The sequence below is a fragment of the Nicotiana tabacum genome, chromosome 10 (genome assembly GCF_000715075.1).
Source record: "Nicotiana tabacum cultivar K326 chromosome 10, ASM71507v2, whole genome shotgun sequence".
NCBI classification, from domain to species: Eukaryota; Viridiplantae; Streptophyta; class Magnoliopsida; order Solanales; family Solanaceae; genus Nicotiana; species Nicotiana tabacum.
This window is the reverse complement of record NC_134089.1, coordinates 132,737,916-132,760,739: the sequence shown is the minus strand read 5'-3', so window position 1 is coordinate 132,760,739 and position 22,824 is coordinate 132,737,916. Positions and strand designations below refer to the sequence as shown.

The 22,824-nt window shown below is 38.6% G+C and overlaps 1 long non-coding RNA gene and 1 pseudogene across 1 annotated transcript; both read right to left on the bottom strand.

Moving 5' to 3' along the window:
* Positions 1-2,174: 2,174 nt before the first annotated feature.
* Positions 2,175-9,446, bottom strand: LOC142164770 (uncharacterized). Its single transcript, XR_012695751.1, has 2 exons — positions 9,040-9,446; positions 2,175-2,415 (listed from the first exon to the last, which is right to left on the bottom strand). It is a non-coding gene; the product is annotated as an uncharacterized LOC142164770 (long non-coding RNA).
* A 4,056-nt stretch (positions 9,447-13,502) lies between these two features.
* LOC107758971 (protein trichome birefringence-like 43) lies at positions 13,503-15,474 on the bottom strand (annotated as a pseudogene).
* Between the last annotated feature and the right edge of the window lie 7,350 nt (positions 15,475-22,824).

Sequence of the window (22,824 nt, the reverse complement as noted above, 5' to 3'; positions counted from 1 at the left end):
AAAACAAAAAAAGGGAGAAATGAAAAAAAAGGAAAAGAAAGAAAAGGAAAAGAAAAACAATAAAAAAACCAACTTTGTGTTGGAACTAAGTTCGACCTGATTCCTTTTAAGGATACATAGATAGCCTTACTCTAAAGTTCGGTCACATCAAAGCAAAAATCCAAAAAAAATTCCCTAGTCTCCAAGAAACTGGGGCAAGTGTTTTAATTTTAGCCAAAATATCTTATTCCAAAAGTTGTAATTTTGAACCTTTTCATCTTAAATTATTTTGAGCCTTCATGCCACCCTTTCTTTCCAACCCTGTCCAAAAGCCTGCATTATGGTCCAAAGAAAGACCTTCCGACCAATTTTTGAGGATGCCAAATAAAAGGTGTGGTAAAAGTATGATCTTCTTGTATCATGGGTAATACCTTGTTCTCAGCACAAAGAGAGAAATGATAAAATAAGAGAGTCTGCACCGTAAGGCAACGGTGAGTTGAGAAAAAGAGCAAAATGAGAGAGACTTGATGGTGAAAACCCTTCAGGGCACTACAAGTGGACTGAAGATTGTGGATCAAATAGGACAATTGGAGCGCTGAAGCCCAGTTTCACAAATTAGAGGCATAACAAATGTTGAAGATTGGACTCGCTTGACAGATCAGTCCGCTTAATCCAAAATGCATGTCATGGTTGTCGCACCTCCTTTTTACCGCGCCCGCGGGGCGCGTGGGGAGTTTTCTCCAATTAAAGGACAGTCGAAACGGGATTTGTTTATTTGTTTCAGAGTCGCCACCTGGGAATTTTAAGGCGTCCCAAGTCACCAATTATAATCCCTGAATCGAGGAGAATATGACTCTGTTTATTATTCTGCGAACCAGAAATCCTGAGTAAGGAATTCTGTTAATCCGGAAGAAGGTGTTAGGCATTTCCGAATTCCGTGGTTCTAGCACGGTCGCTTAACTGTTTTTATTATTGGCTTAATTATCTTGATTTTTATTAAATACTTTTTGTTACGTGATTTTTCTACCGCTTTTACTTATTGCGATTAAGGACCCTTCTTTGAATCGAATTACGCGTACGTATATTCGTGTTATAAATTTAGAAATGCGGAATTGTGTCACGCGTACGTGTACACAATAACTTTTGATAATATATTAAGCAATCATTTTTTCGAAATTGTGTTGAATCAAGAATATTTGTTTTTCTTAAATATTGAACCGCACATCGCGGATTTTTATGAAATTAATTTAATGCCTTTGGAAAAATCCTTTTATTAAATATTCGCTCGAAATTGCGCGTACGCATAATCCGAATTTTGCTTTTTTTTTTTTAAAAAATATAATCAAGGTACGCGAACGTATCCCTAATTGCGCAAAATATTTGCAATGATATTAGGGATTTTTCCATAAATTGTTTATTATATTATGAGAAATCTTCATTTAAGATACTCTTAATTCTTAAAATAAATTCACAATTTATTGATTGTCGCCCATTGATTATAAATTCGCGTATGAATTACATTTCTCCAAACTATTCAAATTTAAAGAAAAGAATAAACATATGATTAACACTATTTTTAGTAAATACAACATATGTATACTAAAATGTGAATAACCTATGAAACTAAAAAAAAATTCAATTCTTGAAAGGAAATGATATTTTTTGAAGAGTTCTCAATATTCTTTTTGCAACGAATGCTACTATTTACACTCTTAAACTTGTTATACATTATAAATCTAATCTCTTTCTACATTGCTTGTTCTTAATTTGATAGGCCTAATTATTTTTGATTAATTGCTATTGATTGAATTCGAAATATACTTAATCAACCCAATTTTTATTCTCAACCTATACGAGTTATTTGGCCGACATAAAAAAAAATCGTTGACTTAAGAAGACGATATCACATATAACATGAATATACCCCTACACCATTCACCATATGCCAATATCGTGAATATAACAGATTTTATCGATGCATCTTTCGGCTATTGATTATGAACATGAACATTATTATGCTAAATATGAACAAGACACAATCAATACTATCTTAGCCTTAAAAATCAGATGTTTAACAACATAGACTAGTAATGCTGTTATCTTGAAATTTCCATACTAGTCTATACTAGCAATTTTAAGAGATGCGATTAATGGCCAGTTTTCTGCCATGTTCCCTATTTTGATGATTCAAATACAACTTATACTGAATGAAAATTCGAAATAAATAACTTTGTTACAATATTTATACAAAACTTCAAAAGGAAATAATTAGCTAATAGTTATTGTATCAAGCATATTGTCATATTAACCTACACGAAACAAAACAGAAGTTTGAACTACTGAATTTAAACACGTGGAAGACAAAATTATAATTCTCAAACTTCATCTATTCATTATGTTGGAGCTTTTCACCACATGATTTTAAAAGACATGTACCTGGAAAACAAAGGCAGAAGGAGAAAATTTCAGCAGTAGCAGCAGTAACAAAATCAGCAGAATACCAGTTTTTCCACAGATTTGAGCAATAATAAGACCCGAGGAACCCAGATAAATAGTGACAGAAACTTGAGAAAAATTTCAGATTTGAACCGAACAAAATTCACAAGCAAACAACGGACAGATTCTAGAAAAATAACATTTTTCAGATTTCAGTTTCTTTCCTCTATCTGTTTCAAATTCCTATTTCTGATTTTTCTGTTTCTGCTTTTGTATCTGTTTCAGATTGTGTGTGTGTGTGTGAATGTTCTCTTTTCTATTTCTTTTTCTGTTCTCTTCCTCTCTTTCCTTTTCTTAAAAAAAAATCTCAGTCCTTAAAATCTGAGTAAATTTCCCTTTTCAAATCTGATTTCTTCTCTTAAAATCTCTTCAAGTCTCTCCAACTCTCCTAAAACTGATCTTAAAAAACTGACTGCCCTCTATTATGAAAAGCTGATTTCCCTCTCTCCGGAAACTCTCCTTAACTGTCTGTCCAGCTCCTGTATTTATACAGGGCTGGTTGCACCCTTTTAGTGCTGGATGGACCCTTTATCCCTTTAAAAATTAGAAAGTTTCCATTAAAAACTACTTTTTAATACTTTATATGATCCTAACATGATTTTCAGCAGCCCCATTATCCCTTGTTTCCCATTAGTATCTTAAACTATAGCCACTAACATTACATTATAATACACTAGCATTAACACCCTGTTTTTACTGTTTCATTCCCAGAAATGCCCCTGACCTACTGTAATTACTGAAAAATCATAACCTACTGCAAAACAGATTCTAAAATCTGTATAAACTTAACTATCTTTCTGATTTACAGCTAAAACCAATCCTATTAACCTCCTAACACAATTGTATTTGACCAACTTTTGTAAACTTGAATTCAAACTGGACATTACAGCAATATTACACGGAATTCAGAACTAACATCATAACAACATATTACTGAAATTATCATAACAATTCAGACTGGATTTAACATTGAACTAAAATTAAACACATACAGGATCATTGTCAATACTGACAATGCCCTGAAACTTTAATGTTCAGACAATAACATATATACAACACTTATTTTGACAGATTCATATAAACCAGGATGATTTAATTGACGAGTATTAGTTAAAAATGATTATCTACAATATCTGTCAACAAACAGTACATAATAATAGAAAACAGGTTGTTTCAATCAGTATTATTATGAATGAGAATTCATAATATAACTAATCGACGAACTAAATCGAGTCGATTGCTTACATTATAAATAGTCACAACCAACAGAAATAATTTCATATTTGACCATATATACGGGCATGAGACAAAGATGACAGAATTAATCAAATAAATATGAAAAATTAAAAAGCTATTGACACAGACAACAATACACGTAGAATACACAAAATAATAGAAAAAATACCTTTGAATCTTCAAACTTCATACGGACTCGAACTCAAATTTGGATTCGGACTTTGTTTGAAATCAAACAGACTTTATTCGAAGTATTCTCAGTTGAGAATACCTCGATTAAAGTCTCTTAGACCTCAACCCTTTACTCGAATTGGAAAAATTCCAAGATTGGAAATTTTTAGGGTTTCAGGTTCTTAAATCTTAAATCCGAACATTTCCGGGCAGATTCGAAGGGAACCAAACATGATACAAGGGTGAGGGTAGCCTAGGGGTCATTTGGTGTTAGTTTGAAATGGATCTGAGTTTGTTCTTGTTTGGTCCGAATCTTCAAAAGAAGATTCGAGAAGTTCAGAACTGATTCGAACCAAACTAACTTCAGATCCATAACAAGGGTTGTTAGGGGAAGCCATGGTGTTAATTTGGGGCTGATTGGTTTAGATCAGGTTTTCAGGCCAACCTTCGATTTAAGATTCGAAGGGTTGGGGCCTGATTCGAAGGAATCTAAGGTCATATTCGTGTAGGGGACGTTCAGAGGGTTCTGGGGTGTCAAGGTGGTGACCGGCGGCGTTGATGCAGCCGGGTTTCAGGCGGTGGGGAATATGGGCGGCTAGGGTTAGGAGTGGGTGTTTGGGGGACGATGATGAACAGTGTAGGAGGGGGTGTTCAGTTAGGGGTCGGGGTAAGGCTTGGGATTTATATAGGGGTGGGGTGGATTGGTATCGTCCGTTGGATCAAGTAGAATGGATGGCTAGGATCTATTCACTTAACCAAACGATGTCGTTTGGTTTAAGTTGGGGGACGGGTTGAACCGGGGCAGTGGGTCGGGTAATGATCACGGGTTAGGGTGATGAGATCTCAGCCGTTGGATGAATTGAATCCAACGGCCCTTGATGAAGGGTGATGAAACGTCGTCGTTTCGGTTTGTTTGATTTGGACCGGACATGGGGTTGTTGGTATTGGGCTATGGGGGGGTTTAAAATGTTTTGGGCCTGGATTTTAATCCAGGTCCGATTTTGTACAACTTGTATTTTTTTTTTAATTTTTTTTTTCTAATTTCATTATTAATTAATAAAATCTTAATTAAAATTATAAAAACAAAATTACCCTTACAAAGATATTAATTACCTTTTTAACAACTATTAACACATAGACAACATTAATCACACAGTGGAACATAAAAAAAATAGAACAAATGCATATTTTTGTGATTTTATTTAAATTAACTTAATTAAATGCATACTTAAATCCTAGAAACATGTATTTTTATTTTAATTTTGTTTAATTATAACAAAGCAAATATTTTACGGACAAAACACAAACAATTAATAAACGCAACACAAATTCTAAAATTGCACACTAAAAGAAATTAGTTTTATTTTTGATTTATTTGGGAGTAGTTTTCGTGAGGCAAAAATCACGTGCTCACAATGGTCAGTGGAGATGTCCTTCAAATAAGAAAATTTATTCTTTTTCCTAGGGAATTTTTTCTTCTTGTTAGATACCATCTCTTCTCGTTTTTCTTCTTATTTTGTTCCTCTTATTTTGTTTGAATCCCTTTTGAGTCTGTTTTTGTCTAAACAAGTGAGAAATGACTTTAAAATCTGCTACCAGCTTTTTAATCACACAAAGTCGAGTCTAGCAAGCACATCAAATTGGCATACGATACAGGAGAATAGTATGTGCACTGAGTTAGTGGTAATAGATGTTCTTTGGGATTGATGTAAGATGCAAAGATTTGGTAAATGTTAGAATACGAGTGCAATGCATCGGGCATAAGGTATTGGACTTGAATGAATCAGGAATATTTTTAGTGATAAGGGTTGTCCAGAAAAGCGGTCGACCGATAATAAGCACTATCTTCCAAGTTGAAGTCCAAGTTGATCGTGACAAGTGCAAGAGAAATCGCCCTTGTAATCAAGGCCACAAACTAACCACCATGTTTTAAACTCACAAGTTTTTCTTTGTCTGAAACAGGGATAAAGGCTATGTTCATATCAAAGCTTGAATTTTTCAGGTGTAATGCCCCAATTCTGATTACACAAAGGCTATTGAGAAGATCACACATCACCCCTAGGAGACGCACTTCCTAGTCTAAGTCTTTCAGGTTATACTTTTGTTTTAGGAGATGCACTTCTTAAATTGAGATTCCACCCCCAGGAGACGCACTTCCTAGTTTTGGTCATTTAAATTCATCCCTAGGAGATGCACGTCCTAGTTGGAGTCATTGAAGTTTTACCCGTTAGGAAACGCACTTTCTAGTAGGGGTCTTTCAGATTATACTTTTTAGGAGACGCACTTCCTAGCTTTGTTCATTTAAGTTCATTCCTAGGAGACGCACTTCCTAGTTTGAGTGCACTATAATCTAATTCCGCAATATATTTGGGGTGTAAGCACTGCCCTGAGTCCCTTTGAGGCTCTTGGGAACTTTGACACATCCCAAATCAGAGAAAGGCTTTGGAATTTGATCTTTGGAGTTGGTTTACTTCATGCTTCAGACAGAAGTCTGAATCAGACTCTCCTTGGTTGGGATTTTTAGCTATCAGATGTAACTTTATTTTACTTTTCTTTATTCATTTTGGGTTGTAATAATTTGTAATAACTTATGGGGTTTTAGTGAAAAAGGAGAGGGTCACTCATGTATGCATAAGGGTAGATATCATGCTCATTAGGTCTTTATTTCTGCAAATCATGGCAAGTTCTGCATTTCGGAAATCCTGTTTTAAGTTCTCTGCATTTCATACATAGATATCATGTCTATATCTTCTGCATCTCATATAGAGACCATGCTTTAGGGTTTCTACATATCTGCCTATCATATAGAGGACATATCTATAGAGCTTCCTGAATTCTGCATATGCATCTATCATTAGGCAAACGTGCATATAATTTAGATACCATGTCTATAGGACTTCTGCACTTCTATAAACGTTTAAAATCAATAATGCCTAGAAAGCATGCCTATAGGAGCTATCAACTAAATCAGAATCGTTCAACTCGCTTATAAGTCTAAAATCGGTAAATAGCAATGCTTGAACATCTGCAGAACTCATGTTCCTGCAATTAGTAAGTCTCCATCTGTAAAGTTAGTATATTTCTCTCCTGCATTGTTAGATATCATGCCTATAGGTTTCACCTAGGCAAGCTTTAGGGTAAAACCATAATTGCATCAGTCTTTGATAATTCCAACCAGCAGGCAGGTCTGATTCGGATTTCTTATCTGAAATATGTAATAAATCAGTCTGCCTCATGCATTTTTTTCTAAGTTTAATTCAGACCTAATCAGTACATGCAAGACATGCTAAACAATGCTATTTGTTTTCCCCTAACTGCTTATGTGTTTTTTTTTGTCGCCTTAGACTTTTACCCTTTTAACTCTGAAAAGCCCCAACTCCCTCCCCTTTAGGATTAGTAGTTTCAATGCCTCCGAGACTGATAGGATTGGGGCGGGTAATAGCATGCAATAAGTAACGGTACCATTCCGCACTTTAATACCTTAACGGGGTGGGAAGGGTAAAATATGGATATGATGACCGGTGCGCTAATATCACGTGCGACCTCTCTTCTGAGGAGTGATTGCTGGATATTGCATTGAAGTGATCCATATTAACATAAACATAGGACCCCCTTCCCTTTATTTTCTTTCATCTTTTCTTGTAAAATTATTCAAATCCTTTTTCATAAATTTCTGCCCTCTCTACTTGCCTTCAAAAGTTTTCAACCTAATTGCAATGTTATATGTGAGTCCTTATTTGAGCCTTGATTGTTTACTTGTAAAGTCACAATTGTAACATGGCCGGGACCACACTAGTGGATCTTGAGGGTTGCCTAACACCTTCCCCTCGAGATAATTTCTAGCCCTTACCCGAACTCTAGTTTTCCAACTCAAACCTTTCTTAAAAGTGTCCTAATGCACTATAATCATTAGGTGGCGACTCTTCAACTTCTAAGACCCAATTCTCGAAAGGGAATAGAGTTGTCCTCCCAATGTCGTATACCCGATTTCGACTCTTAGAAAAAGGGGGTGTCGACAATCGTTCTCACATGCGTCAATTTTCTTATACCCCAGGCCTAAGTCTTGAAGTACTTTCTTCACTTCATAGAAATAATTTTGTACAAATGATCCTTCTTTAAAGAAGCTCAACAATGCATTGGCAGATTTATTGCTCCAATGATTAAGACACTTTAAGTGAAGTAGTCTGACTACAAAAGACAACTTCAACACTTTCTTACATCCAGGATAAATCTCAATTTCAGCATCTTCCAATAACTTATAGAACTTTCTTGCATGCACATTTGGCTCTTCATTGTCCCTTGGAAGACTATTCATATCCTCCATGTTTGTATACCCAAAAGCATCATAAATCATTTCAGGAATATTATCCTATTCAAAATTTTCATCGTCTACTTCATCATTGTTTGCAGCATTAGAATTTTCAACTCTTGCTAATACTTCTCCATGCAAGTCCCATACTTTGTAACTCTCCCAAAATCCCTTACCCAACAAGTCTCTTTTTACTTGGATTCTTGCCTTGAACACGGTATTTCTACATCCTTTACAAGGACAACGAATCACGATACTCACATATGATTGACTGTATGCCCAATCAAGAAAGTTGTCTATCCCTTCAATATACCTTATGTCACAACTATTCTTAATATTTAACCAACTTTTATCTATCTTTATTTTCTACAATAAAAAATCCAACCAATTAATAAGTAAAAATTGTAATGTGATCAATAATCAGAACAAACAAAGTAATGTAGGCATGTCTTGAACTATGCAATTCTGGCCGAGTACAAATACTAGCAAAAATACATCCAGTAACAAAGAATTTCAGTTCCCACATATGACTATGCAAAGACTCTCAACCCACATCTCGTATAAGGAACAGTAATTGCTACTATTAATTAGGTAGTTGCTTTACAAAATAAAAATTCCAATAGTTACATACAAAAAAATAAAAGATACTACCTATTAAAAGCTTTACACAGAAATTTAATTACACAAAACTACTTTTATTAGCTTAATTTTAACTTATTAATAATATTCAAAATTCAATGATAAAAAAAAATAAAAAAATCTACACAACCTAGCAGTAGCAAAAACAGAGAAATCAAATAAAGAAAAAAGGAAAACATAGAAGTGAGATAAGCAATATAAGCTTTTACCTTATAGCTTCAGCCGTAGAAGCTTTTGTCACCGGAAAAGTCGAAACATTCAACTTTGAACACAGCCAAACTGGGTAATAAATACGGACTCAAATACCCAAGATTAACCATTCATATATATAGAGATAGATCAAAAAATAAACAGAGAAAAAAATCAATAAACCCACAAAATATCACAAAATTTTAGGAAATAGAAAGAGAAACTAACCCAATTTGGTGAGAAAGTAGAATGAGAAACAGGCCTAGGACATGGGTTCTTCGACGCAAATGAAAATCTTGGAAGAAATCGTTGTTAACTTCTTAAGGACCTTTGAGTCTCTGAAACGTAGGGAAGATGTACTTTTTTGTTCATTTTACTTTTTGTCCTTTTTTGGAGTCTTTTCCTTTTTTTTAATAAAATAAATGTATTAGTGGAGACTAAGTTGCCACAATAGACCTTTTAGAGGCACACAATATAAATCACCACAAAAACTTTTGGAGCCAAATTTTTCTTAAGCGGGAATTTTTTTAAAGCCTTTTGTGGCACATATTTGTTGCGACCTATGTAAAGTCGCTATTAAAAATGTATATTTTGTAGAGACAAATAAGTTGTCACAAAATGTATATATTTTCTGTGGCGACTTTGGAGAGTCGCCTCCAAATCCCTTATTTTTGTGGCAACAAATTTAGTCGCCACTGAATACTGCCACTGAAAATCTCATTTCTTGTAGTGTTTGGAGGTCAAGTCAGAGAGGCAAGAGCATCGCGGGTTAGAGTTTTGTTCGATTTGAGGTAAGTAACGATTGTAAATCTAGTCCTGAGGGTATGAAACCCCGGATTTCGTATCATTTTACTCTTTTGAGGTGACGCACATACTAGGTGACAGGCGTGTGAGCGTGCACCATTGGAGATTGTGACTTAGTCCGTTCCGTAGCAACTGTAGAGTTGCGTATTTTGTTGAAAACTATATGATATCTATGTGTTTAGAAAGAATCCTTATAACTTAGGCTGAATGCCATGTTTGGGCCTCGTGCCAGTATTGTTTGGACCCTCAGGGGCATTTTCTTACTATCCCCTCACTGTTTTAATTTGAAATCCATACTCAGTCACGATTTCTCCTGTTTACTGCATAATTCAGTTATATTACTCTGTTTTGATGCACATAAATATTATTTTGGGCTGATATTCCCTGATTTTACTGAACTGCCCGGATGGCTTGTGAGGTTTATGACTGTGTGAGGCTGAGGGCCTAATTTGTGAGGATATTATATGGGATCGGGCTACACGCCGCAACATGTTTATTATAGGCCGAGGGCCTGATTGACGCCATAATTAGTTGTAGGACTCTATATGTAATTTTCATAATTAGGATATATCATGTAAAGAGAGTCCTTTGGAGGTACAGAGTTTTTTTTTTTCGCTTTTTTTTTCTCAGATTTTCTGTTACTATTATTATTAAACAATCATCTTTCTCGGGAAAAAGAGAATACATAGTGAAAAATGGAATTGAAACACGTTATACGTAGAGTTTCTAGCCGAACAAGTCTTTACTAGTTAGACATGCATGCTGTCACTCAAGAAAAGTACAAGACAATAAATCTTTCATTTCTTCTATGTCAAAAATACAGTAAACCCTTCCTTTTATTGTCACGACCCTGGTTTGCCCTCCGTGAACCATCGTGACGGCACCTAGTCTCTATGACTAGGTAAGCATAAATTGCAGAAGATAAACCAATTTGCGGAAGAAAATAATTTAAAACAAAAATAGTGTAATAAAACAGCGTTTAAAAGTGCCGCCCGACATACACAATATCAACTCTCAAAAACTAAATACATTTCCCAAAACCCGGAATCTCATGATCACAAGCCTTTGAGTGTCTACTAGTATCTAACTCCAGAATGTCTAACAAGGAAAGAAAATACAGAAGGGCTAATACTTAAAAGGGAGAGTAGAAAGGGACTCTTCGATCTGCGGACGCGGCAGATATACCTCGGAGTCTCTACAAGCACCTCATCTCAAGCGTGATAAGTCTGAGTGGAGGTACCTAGATCTGCACATGAAAAACATGCACAGAAAGGGCATGAGTACGCCACAGCGGTACTCAGTAAGTGCTAAGCCTAACCTCGGTCGGGTAGTGACGAGGAAGGTCAGGGCCCTACTGAGATTAAATAAAATATAAGGGATGACAGAATAAGATAAGCAGTACAATTGATAAAGCTAACAGTTGATAAGAATTTAATACATGATAATAAGGAAGAAAATAACTGGAACGGAGACAAAACAATCACAAGGAAATATCACTCTTCATAAGGATAATAACCGGGGATCTCTCAGTATCCCGAGGATCTCTTAGTACCCTTAATATATGTCAGGGATCTCTTGGTATCCCGAGGATCTCTTGGTATCCTCAATATATGCTAGGGATCTCTTGGTATCCCGAGGATCTCTTGGTATCCTCAATATATGTGCCAGGGATCTCTTGGTATCCCGCACCTCAGTTCAGATCATAAATACATACATGGGATCTCCCGGGATGCCATCCCGTAGTCCCAAAGTAAAACACACAGCATCAACACAAAGAATACTCAATTAAGCTCAATTTCGTACCAAGTAAAACAGGTAATTTTAACATTAAGGTAGTTTAAGCAATGAAGTCAATTAAACATGATTTTTTCTAAGCTAACATCAGGCTTAAATTGCAAGTAGTATAAAACAGGAAAAAGGAACACAATTGAAATTACTTGAGGAAAATTGAATTTTCAACAATTAGATCAAGTACGCACTCGTCACCTCACGTACAAGGCATTTCAATTATCAAATATACCAAATCCTAAGGGGAAGGTCCCCCACACAAGGTTAGGCAAGCCACTTACCTCGAACCAGCTCAAAATCAACCCGAAATCATGTCTTTGCCACGAGTACTTGACTCCAAATGGCCAAAATCTATTCAATTCATTTGCATAATGTAAATAACACTTCAAGTAACTGATTCTATAATTAAATTCTAAGCTAATACGCGAAATTAGGTAAAATGACCAAAACACCCCTCAGGCCCTCAGGCCCACATCTCGGAATTGGGTGAAATTTATATTTTCAAAAATCTCGTACTCTCACGAGTCTATACATAATAAGAACACTGAAATGGGAGTTCAATTGACCCCTCAAATACCCATGTTAAGGTCTCTTAATCTCAAGCCCTAATTACTCATTTTTCCCAAATTTTTCACCACTAATTAGATCTTTAATCACATATAAATGAGTTATGAAGTCAAAAATGTTACCTCCAAGTGATTTCCCTTTGGTTTCCTCAAAAATCATCCTCAAAAGCTTCAATCCCGTTCAAAAATGGTGGAAAAATGAAAAAGGGTCGCGGATGGGCTATTTAAATACTGCCTAGATTTAACCCTATGCGATCGCAGAAATAACTATGCGATCGCATAAGACAACTTCCTCAAGCAACGCGATCGCGACCAACTCTATGCGATTGCATAGAGCAAATTCCATTACCCCATTGCCACACCAAATCCGTCTACGCGAACGCAAAGGTACTTATGCGAACGCAATGACCCACAAGCTCACCCTATGCGATCACACGTCTACCTTCGCGATCGCGATTCACAAAAAAATGCCTGACCTCAACTTACCCTACGCGATCGCGGATGGACTCACGCGATCGCAGTGAACAAATCACTGCTGCAAAAATACCAGAAAACCAGCAATCTCCCAAAGGCCAAAAGTGCCCGTTTGAGCATCCGAAATACACCTGAGGCCCCCGAGACCTCAATCAAACCTACCAACATATCCCATAACTTCGTTCAAACTTGTTCCAACCTTAGGAACACTCAAAACAACATCAAAACACCAATTTAGCATCGGATTCAAGCCTAAGAACTTCAAAAACTCTAAAAATACGCTTTCGATCAAATAGTCTATCAACCCTCGTCCGAATGACCTGAAATTTTGCACACACGTCACATTCAACACTACATAGCTACTCCAACTTCCGGAATTCCATTCTGACCCTTGGATCAAAATCTCACTATCGAACCGGAAACTTCAAAAATTCAACTTTCGGCATTTCAAGCCTAAATTAGCTACGGACCTCCAAAACACAATCCGAATACGCTCCTAAACCCAAAATCACCCAACGGAGCTAACGGAACCATTGAAATTCCATTCCAAGGTCGTCTTCATATTGTTCCGACTACGGTCAAATTTCCAAAACTTAAACTCTCATTTAGGGACTAAGTGTCCCAAAACTCTCCGAAACTCCAAATAAACCCTCCCGACAACTCACAATAGTAGAAACAAACACGAGGAAAGCAGTTAATAGGGGATCGGAGCGTTAATTCTTAAGACAACCGGCTGGGTCGTCACATTTATTCAACATAAGATAGAGGATATAAGTAAAGGACATGCCTATATATGGCCCTTGTTATAGCTGGCAAAATTGCATCAAAAGTAAGAGTTGTAGTCTTGAATGTATAATAAGATCATTAAGTATTATTGAACTTCCTCTTCCTCTTAGAGGTAGAAAAGTTAGACGAAAAGATACTCAGAATCGCCAAAATTTATTTCCCAGTTTAATGGGACTATAATTTCGTGTAAATTTCCAAGCAAAGTTCAAATAAAAATATATGAAAACAAAGCAAAATATACTAAAACTACGAAATAAGAAGGTGGTAAAGGAGTAAATTCCAAGTATCAGGGACCCCAGGTAGGCACCAGTGGAGGCAGTCCATATGATTATAACTATAGACGGATTGGTGACCATCTGCTCTGTACTGTGACAATCTCGTTATGTTGATCAAACGAACAATTGAGTTTGACATAGTTTTCAAAGCATTCTCCAGTTCTATTTGTCCTGGATATAAACCTCCTATACTTTGCTGTGGTCTTGTTTTTCCTTCACATCTGCATAATCAATAAAAGATTTTAATTTCAAAATATTAATTACTACTATATATACCTTAAAGAAAAGAACAAACTAGTTAAAGAGGAAAAATGAAGGTTACTCCTTATGGTCGGGAGAAACTCCTTGAAAGAAGACTTTTGTTTTTGTGGAGTTATGATTGGAATCAGCCCATTTTGCCATGTATTTATTGCTTTTTTGTAAAGCTCCAATCTGTCCATATCTTTGTAAGTTCTATTCCCTTCTTGAATTATATTCCAACTGCATTAATTATGAATAATTAGTAGTCCATAAACATATTTAATATAAAAAGAATGTTGAAAAATGTATTCAATGTATCTCACGTTTGTCTAGTCCCTGTGCGATTCCACCAATGCCATGTATCAAATACCAACACATCCATTTGTTTCCAAACATTTCCAGAACTTATGGAATCAATTTTCAGTACTCTTGAGCCTTTATTCGTGGCAATGTCAACAATGAGAGGATTCCCAAGATACAGTAACCAAATATTGTATTCCTACAATTTCACCAATACCTTATCAACTCATATATTCAAAAAATCATGCATGTCTTAGTGGAGAAAAAAAAAAAAAACAACTTCCGACAAAACCTTATTTTTTTCTTTTGTCTACTTTGACAAAAAAATGTCAGCTGTTTGCTAGAGATTTTGTGACAAAAATGAATAAAACGTGGAAACATATGAATTTAACTTGTATAAACTAACATCGTAAAGAACCTATACGCTACCAATATATTCTAATCTATTACCAATATATTCTAATCTATTGTATAACATGTAACATGCCTTATTTTCAGGTTACTAATTAATCCTACTATTTATGAACTTATCTGTAATTATCTTTTAGGTAATCTGTTTGAATAAAATATTATTTGCAATAATATTGGTATAATAAAATCTAAACTCAAAATAATGTGGCTTACCGGGATGGTGAATGTATAATGCCTTCCAGTTCTATCAACGATATACTTAGCTTGTGGTTGTGATACATGAAGCATACAAGCAAGGGAATACCACTGATTTTGACCTAGTGAATCTCCAACAAACATGATGCGTTTCCCTTTGTATTTTAACAATAATTCGGTTCCATTAAATCTACAAGGGAAAACAAAAAAAGATCAAATATTAATTGAAGAATATCGATCGAACTCAAACTCTTTTAGTGACTAATTAAAGGATAAACAAACTTATACCTTGGCAAATTACATCCATAGGGCTGCCATCTATAGTTTAAATATTCTTTATCTAGTCGTCCATTCTTTTGGCAATCCCTTGTGTCCCCAATGAAGGGACACGTGGATGAATTATAGAGGGGATACGAGTCATCAAAAACCCAACTCCCTTTGTAAATATCACATTCGTTTGTTCCTAATAAGCTTACCTCATTGAAGAGCTTGGTATTCGAATTCAAGAAAAGAGAAAGTGAAAAGATAGTTAAAAGTGTTGATATAATAGCAATGGCAGATACAGAATAACAAACAGCCATTAGAAAACTCCTAAGTCTTTTTTATAGCATCAATATTTGATGAAGTAAAATGGAGGAGGTTTGTTTTCTTTTGTATGTGTGTAATATATAGGTGAAGATGAACTGCATTAAATTATTTTTTTAAATGAATTACATGCATGTGTCCATTTTTATGTTCTTATGAATTGGTAGCTTATTGAAATCCTTAATTTCTCCTCTTGGCTAAACATTTTTCACATGCTATTTCCAACTTATTCATTTGTGTTCTATCTATTCAATGGATACTGACGACTTGATTAGAAAACTTTTCACTGTCATTAATTGATTCGCAATACTAATAATATATATTCTAATTATTGCTAATAAATATGAGTTACTTTCTTCTCCTATCTGTATTCAACCTAGTTCATGCAAAGGGGTCTCTCCATGTGTGACGACCCGACCAGTCGTCTCATGAGTTACCGCTCCGTTTTTCCCATTTATGCTTCTTTATGCTTTGTTTATCCGTGTTATGTGGTATCGGGTTGGTCGGATCGAATCCGGAATGATTTTGGTAAGATTTGAGATACTTAGTCTCTTGTAAGAAAGCTTAAGTTGGAAAAGTCAAACCGGATGTTGACTTATGTGTTAGAGGGTTCAGATGTGAGTTCCAATGGTTCGGTTAGCTTCGGGAGGTGATTTTTGACTTAGGAGCGTGATCGGAAGGAAGTTTGGAGGTTCGTAGTATATTTAGGCTTGAATTGGCGAAGTTGAGATTTTGGCAATTTCTGGTTGGTATGCGAGATTTTGATATAGGGGTCAGAATGGAATTCCGGGAGTTGCAGTAGTTCTGTTGTGTGACTTGGGATGTGTGTGCAAAATTTCAGGTCATTCGGACGTGGTTTGATTGGGGTTTTGATCAAAAGCGAAAATCAGAAGATTTTTGAAAGTTTGGCTTGAATCTGATGTGTTTTGGGTGATTTGATGTTGTTTGAGGTGTTTTGATGATTGAAACAAGTTTGAATAAGGTATTAGGATATGTTTGTACTTTTGGTTGAGGTCCCGGGGGCCTCGGGGTGATTTTGGAAGGTTAACAGGAAGTTTGGATTGTTGTTGCAGCTGCTGATTGCTGCTTCTGATATTTTTGCATCTGCGGATTGGGGACTGCAGGTGCGGCGCCGCATATGCGAGAGAGTGGCCGCAGAAGCGACCAGAGGTATGTTTGACTAGGACCACAGAAGCGGCTAGGAGAACCGCATCTGCGATGTCGCAGATGCAGGCGAGGAACCGCAGATGCGGATGGTTGGGAACTTAAGTGATTCTGCAGAAGCGGACATTGAACCGCAATTGCTGTACCGCAGAAGCGGATATGGGACCGCAGATGCGAAAAGGTCTGGGCAGAAGGTATAAATTGTCTTCTTCGCAAAATTTTGCTAAGTTTATCATTTTTTAAGACGGGAAAGAGGCTAAGACATAGGATTTCGAGAGGAATCAAAGGATATCAGTTGGGTAAGTTCCCTAAGCTTAATTACTTGGGTTTAAGATCACTTTTCCATTGTTTAATCATGGTTTTAGTGGAGATTAAGGAAGAAAAATTGGGGATTAGGGCTTGATATTAAGAGACCTTTAAATGGGGATTTAAGGGGGTCATTTGGACTCCGATTTCAGTGTTCTTGATGTGTATAGACTCGTGGAAGGATAAGGATTCTATTGCTGTAAAAATTATCGAATTTCGAGACGTGGGCCCGAGGGTCAAGTTTTGGTAATTTCGGGATTTGTGTAGTATTTTGATTATTTTCGCTTGGGCTTCATTCCCTTAGCCTATTTTGACGTCCTCGTTCTGATTTGGATAGATTTGACGCGAGTGGAGGCCGATTCGAAGGGAAAGGGCATCGCGAACTAGAGATTTGACTAGTTCGAGGTGAGTAATGAGTGTAAATTATGTTCTGAGGATTTGAAACCCCGGATTTGCACATCGTAGTGCTATATTGAGGTGACGCACACGCTTGATGGCGATCGTGGGGTCGTGCACTGTTGGGGATTGTGACTTAGTCCATCCCGAATGACTATTTTATCGTGTATTTGACTGAAATCTATTTGCTATCATCGTGATTTGAGCTGAATGCCATATTTGGGCCTTGTGCCAACTATTTGAACCCTTCGGGGATTTGTACTGGTATTTCCTCACTGTTTTGACTTTATACTTGAACTTAGTCGTGTTATATTTCACTATTTTTCGTACTCAGCCATGTTTACTCTGTTTTAACACTTACATGATCTTTTAAATGATATTTTTGGGCTGAGAATCATGTTTTACTATTGCCCGAGTGGCTTGTGAGGATTTTGACTGAGTAAGGCTGAGGGCCAATGTTGTGAGGAAACATTTGATACTGATTATAAGGCCGATGGCCTGAGATATGTATGCCACGAGGTGGCTTGATTGATATGAGGCCGAGGGCCTGGTGATGATGGCACGAGGTGGCTTGATATTGCGCTTGGGCCGTAAGGGCCCCTCTAGGAGTCTGTACACTCCAGTGAGCGCGGGTACCAATTGTGATGTGAGATTGAGCCTGAGGGGCTGGTATTGTTCTATGTGATTGCCCGAGAGGCTGGTATTGTTCTATGTGATTGCCCGAGGGGCTGGTATTATTCTGAGATGTTGCCCGAGGGACGGATTTGTTGATACTGTGCTCGAGGGGCGAACCTTTATTTGTTTATCCTTGTCTTAATTTCCTGTCAAATTACCTGCTTAATTGTTGAAAAGGCTTTTCATGAAGTAAATTTTGAGTTAAAGGATTTTACTTATCTTTCACCGGTTTACCGTTTTAAATGGTTTTACTGCTTCATTATAGCATGCTTTGTGCCTTACGTGATTTCTTGCTTTTAGTCTGTATTTATGATTATTACTCACTGAGTTGGAGTACTCACTTTACTCCCTGCACCCTGTGTGCAGATTCAGGCATATGTGGTCCCGCTCCCGAGTGCTGATCATTCCAGCTAAGGTGGATCTAAGGAGTCTCTAGGTAGTTATTGGCGTTCGTAGCCCGGAGCTCTTCCCTATCTTACTTCTTCATGTTCTTAGTTTCTGTATTAAACTCTGTAGTTTGATTTGGAGTATTCCGGATTGTTTAGATGCTCATGACTAGTGACACCCCGGTTAAGGCTGTGTATGGGTATTCTTCCGCGTATTTACGTTATTATTGTTATTTCGGATTTATTTTCTAATATTTAGACCATTTTTCTTAAATGTTTAACTGTTAATAATCGGAAAATGGGAAGTGTCAGCTGACCTTGTCTTCACGAGAGGCGCCATCACGACCGGGTCCGGGTTAGGGGCATGACAAGTTGGTATTAGAACCTAGGTTACATAGGTCTCACGAGTTATGAGCAGGTTTAGTAGAGTCTTGTAGATCGGTACGGGGACGTTTGTATTTATCCTCGAGAGGCTGCAGAACCTTTTGGAAAAACTTCATATTCTTGAAATTCTTGTCGTGCGAATTTGTTGATCCGAGTACTAAACTTTTGTTATTCTATTCTCTCATAGATGGTGAGGACACGCGCTACCGATCAGGATGGATGACCATCAGTACCACCAGTTAACGCGGTCGTGGTCACGGTAGGGGCAGGGGTGTGGCTCGCAAAGCAGCTAGGGCAGCACTTGCAGATCCACCAACAGCCCCAGTTCAGGATCAGGTCCCAGTTGTGGACGCTCCAGCAGCACCAACTCAGGCACCAGCTGTGCCCATTGTGATTCCGGGTCTTCAAGAGGCCTTGGCTCAGAACTTATCAGTTTGCACTGGCCTAGCTCAGGCGGTTTCAGCCACTACAGACGCAACTACTTCTCAGGCCGGGGGAGGCAATCAAACTCCCGCCGCTCGCACACCTAAGCAGGTCGTGTAGGGACTTCAGACGCCGGGGGCACATCTAGCCTAGCCGGTTGCAGCTGCTCAGGAGTATGTAGTTCTTGCTATGCCATAGGATAAGAAGCATATATTGGAGAGGTTTGGTAGGCTTCAGCCTCCGACCTTCAGTGGTGCAGAGGGAGAGGATGCCTAGGGTTTCTTGGATAAGTGCTAGAGGATGCTTCGTACAACGGGTATTCTGGAGACCAGCGGGGTCGCTTTCACTACTTATCAATTTTCTAGAGCTAACTTTACTTGGTGGTAGGCTTTTGAGAGGCGTAGGCCTGTTGGTGCAGCACCCCTTACTTGGCAACAGTTCTCCGTTCTCTTTCTGGAAAAGTATATGCCGTTGTCTTGTAGAGACGAGCTGTGTATGGAGTTTGAGTGGTTGCGTTAGGGAGAGATGACTGTGACACAGTACGAGATGAGGCTCCCCGAGTTAGCTCGTCATGCTATTTGGATTGTTTTGACAGATAGAGAGAGGATTAGGAGGTTTGTTGATGGCCTCACTTATCAGCTTCGTATTCTCATGATCAGGGAGAGGGTGATTGGTGCTACTTTCGAAGAGGTTGTGGATATTTCCCGTGAGATTGAGTCTGTTCGTCGCCAAGAGCGAGAGGAGAGGGAGGCCAAGATGCCTCGAGGATCTAGTAGTTACAGTGGTACTCCTTCGAGAGGTCAGTTTCAGCACGGCAGAGGCCGTCCATTCAGGCATGCTCAGCCAGCTCATCCAAGTTATTGTAGGGCATCATCGAGTCATGGTTCTCACAGTTCTCATCAGGGCCAGTCATCACTTAGTGCCCTTCCAGCTCGGAGTTCGTCCCATGCTCCATCAGTCCAAGGCTCTTCTATGTCAAGTGCATCTGCTAGTTACTCCGGTGCGAGGGGTTCCCTTCAGTCCCCTTCTCCAGCACCTGGGAGTTGTTACGAGTGTGGTGAGATGGGTCATATATGGAGGCAGTGACCTTGTCGACTTACGAGTTCATCTCAGCAGAGGGGTCAGTCATCAGCTTCAGCGCCAGTTACTTTACCACCACCCACCCAGCCAGCTAGGGGCGGAGGTCAGGTAGTTAAGGGTCGCCCTAGAGGGGGTGATCGATCAGGTGGCGGTCAGGCCCGTTTCTATGCACTTCCAGGCAGACCTGATGCTATTGCTTCAGATATTGTTATTACAGGTATTATTTCAGTCTGCCACAGAGATGCCTCTGTATTATTTGATCCTAGTTCCACCTTTTCATATGTGTCATCATACCTTGCTCGTTATTTGGGTATGCCTTGTGAGTTTCTTGCTTCACATGTTCATGTATCTACCCTAGTGGGCGATACTGTTGTTGTAGACCGTGTGTACCGTTCGTGTGTGGTGACTATTAGGGGTCTGGAGACCCGTGTGGATCTTTTATTATTATGTATGGCGGATTTCGATGTCATTTTGGGCATGGATTGGCTATCTCCGTGTCGTGCTATTCTGGACTATCATGCTAAGACAGTCACATTGGCTATACCAGGTGTGCCAAGGATTGAGTGTCGAGGTGTGACTGATTATGTTCCCAGTAGAGTGATCTCATTTTTGAAAGCCCAACGTATGGTTGGGAAGGATTGTCTTTTGTATCTAGCTTTTGTAAGGGATGTCGGAGCTGAGACTCCCGTATTGATTCTATCCTAGTTGTGAGGAATTTTCCCGATGTGTTTCCTACAGACCTTCCGAGCATGACACCAGATAAGAATATTGATTTTGGTATTGACCTGGTGCCGGGCACTCAGCCCATTTCTATTCCGCCGTATCGTATGGCACCAGCGGAGTTGAAAGAGTTAAAGGAGCAGCTTCAGGAACTCCTTGATAAGGGGTTCATTCGGCCTAGTGTGTCACCTTGGGGTGCGCCGGTTCTATTTGTGAAGAAGAAGGATGGCACTATGAGGATGCGCATTGATTATAGGCAATTGAACAAGGTAATAATTAAGAACAAGTATCCTTTGCCTCGCATTGATGATTTATTTGACAAGCTTTAGGTAGCGAGAGTGTTCTCCAAGATTGATCTCTGTTCAGGTTATCACCAGTTGAAGATCAGGGACTCGGATATTCTTAAGACAACTTTTAGGACCCGATATGGTCATTATGAGTTCTTGGTGATGTCTTTTGGGCTGACCAATGCCCCAGTAACGTTCATGCATTTGATGAACAGTGTGTTCCGGCCTTATCTTGACTCGTTTGTCATAGTCTTCATTGATGACATTCTGGTGTATTCGCGTAGTCAGAAGGAGCATGCGGAGCATTTGAGGGTTGTGTTATAGATATTGAGAGAGGAGAAGCTTTATGCAAAATTCTCCAAGTGTGAGTTTTGGCTTGGTTCAGTGGCTTTCTTGGGGCACGTGGTGTCCAGTGAGGGTATTCAGGTTGATTCGAAGAAGATAGAGGTGGTTCAGAGTTTGCCCAAACTGTCCTCAGCCACAAAGATTTGCAGCTTTCTTGGTTAGGCATGCTATTATCGCCGATTTGTTCAGGCATTCTCATCTATCGCATTGCCCTTGACCAAGTTGACTCATAAGGGTGCTTCATTTGTATGGTCGGACGAGTGTGAGGAGAGCTTTCAAAAGCTCAAGACAGCTTTGACCACAGCTCCAGTGTTAGTTTTGCCATCAACTTCAGGTTCATATACTGTGTATTGTGATGCTTCGAGAGTTGGTATTGGGTGTGTATTGATGCAGGAGGGTAGAGTTATTGCTTATGCTTCTCGTCAATTGAAGCCTCATGAGATGAACTACCCCGTTCATGATTTAGATTTGGCTGTCATAGTTCACGCGTTGAAGGTTTGGAGGCATTACTTGTATGGTGTGTCTTGTGAGGTGTAAACTGATCATCGGATCCTCCAGCACTTGTTCAAACAGAAGGATCTCAATTTGAGGAAGCGGAGGTGTTTGGAGTTGCTTAAGGATTATGATATCACTATATTGTACCATCCGAAGAAGGCCAATGTGGTGGCCGATGCTTTGAGCCAAAAGGCGGTGAGTAAGGGGAGTTTGGCATATAGTCCAGTTGGGGAGAGACCTCTTGCAGTTGATATTCAGGCCTTGGCCAATCGGTTCATGAGGTTAGACATTTCGAAGCCTAGTCGGGTATCGGCTTGTGTGGTTTCTCGGTCTTCTTTATATGATCGCATCAGAGAGAGCCAGTATGATGATCCGCATTTTGCTTGTCCTTAAGGACAAAGTTCAGCATGATGATGCTAGAGATGTGACCATTGGTGATGATGGGGTGTTGAGGATGCAGGGCCGGATTTGTATGCCCAATGTAGATGGGCTTTAGGAGTTGATTCTTGAGGAGACCCATAGCTCACGGTATTCCATTCATCCGGGTGTCGCAAATATGTATCAGGATTTGAGGCAGCACTATTGGTGGAGAAGAATGAAGAAAGACATTATGGGATTTGTATCTCGGTATCTCAATTGTCAGCAGGTGAAATATGAGCATCAAAGATCGGGTGGCTTGCTTCAGTGGATAGATATTCTAGAGTGGAAGTGGGAGAGGAT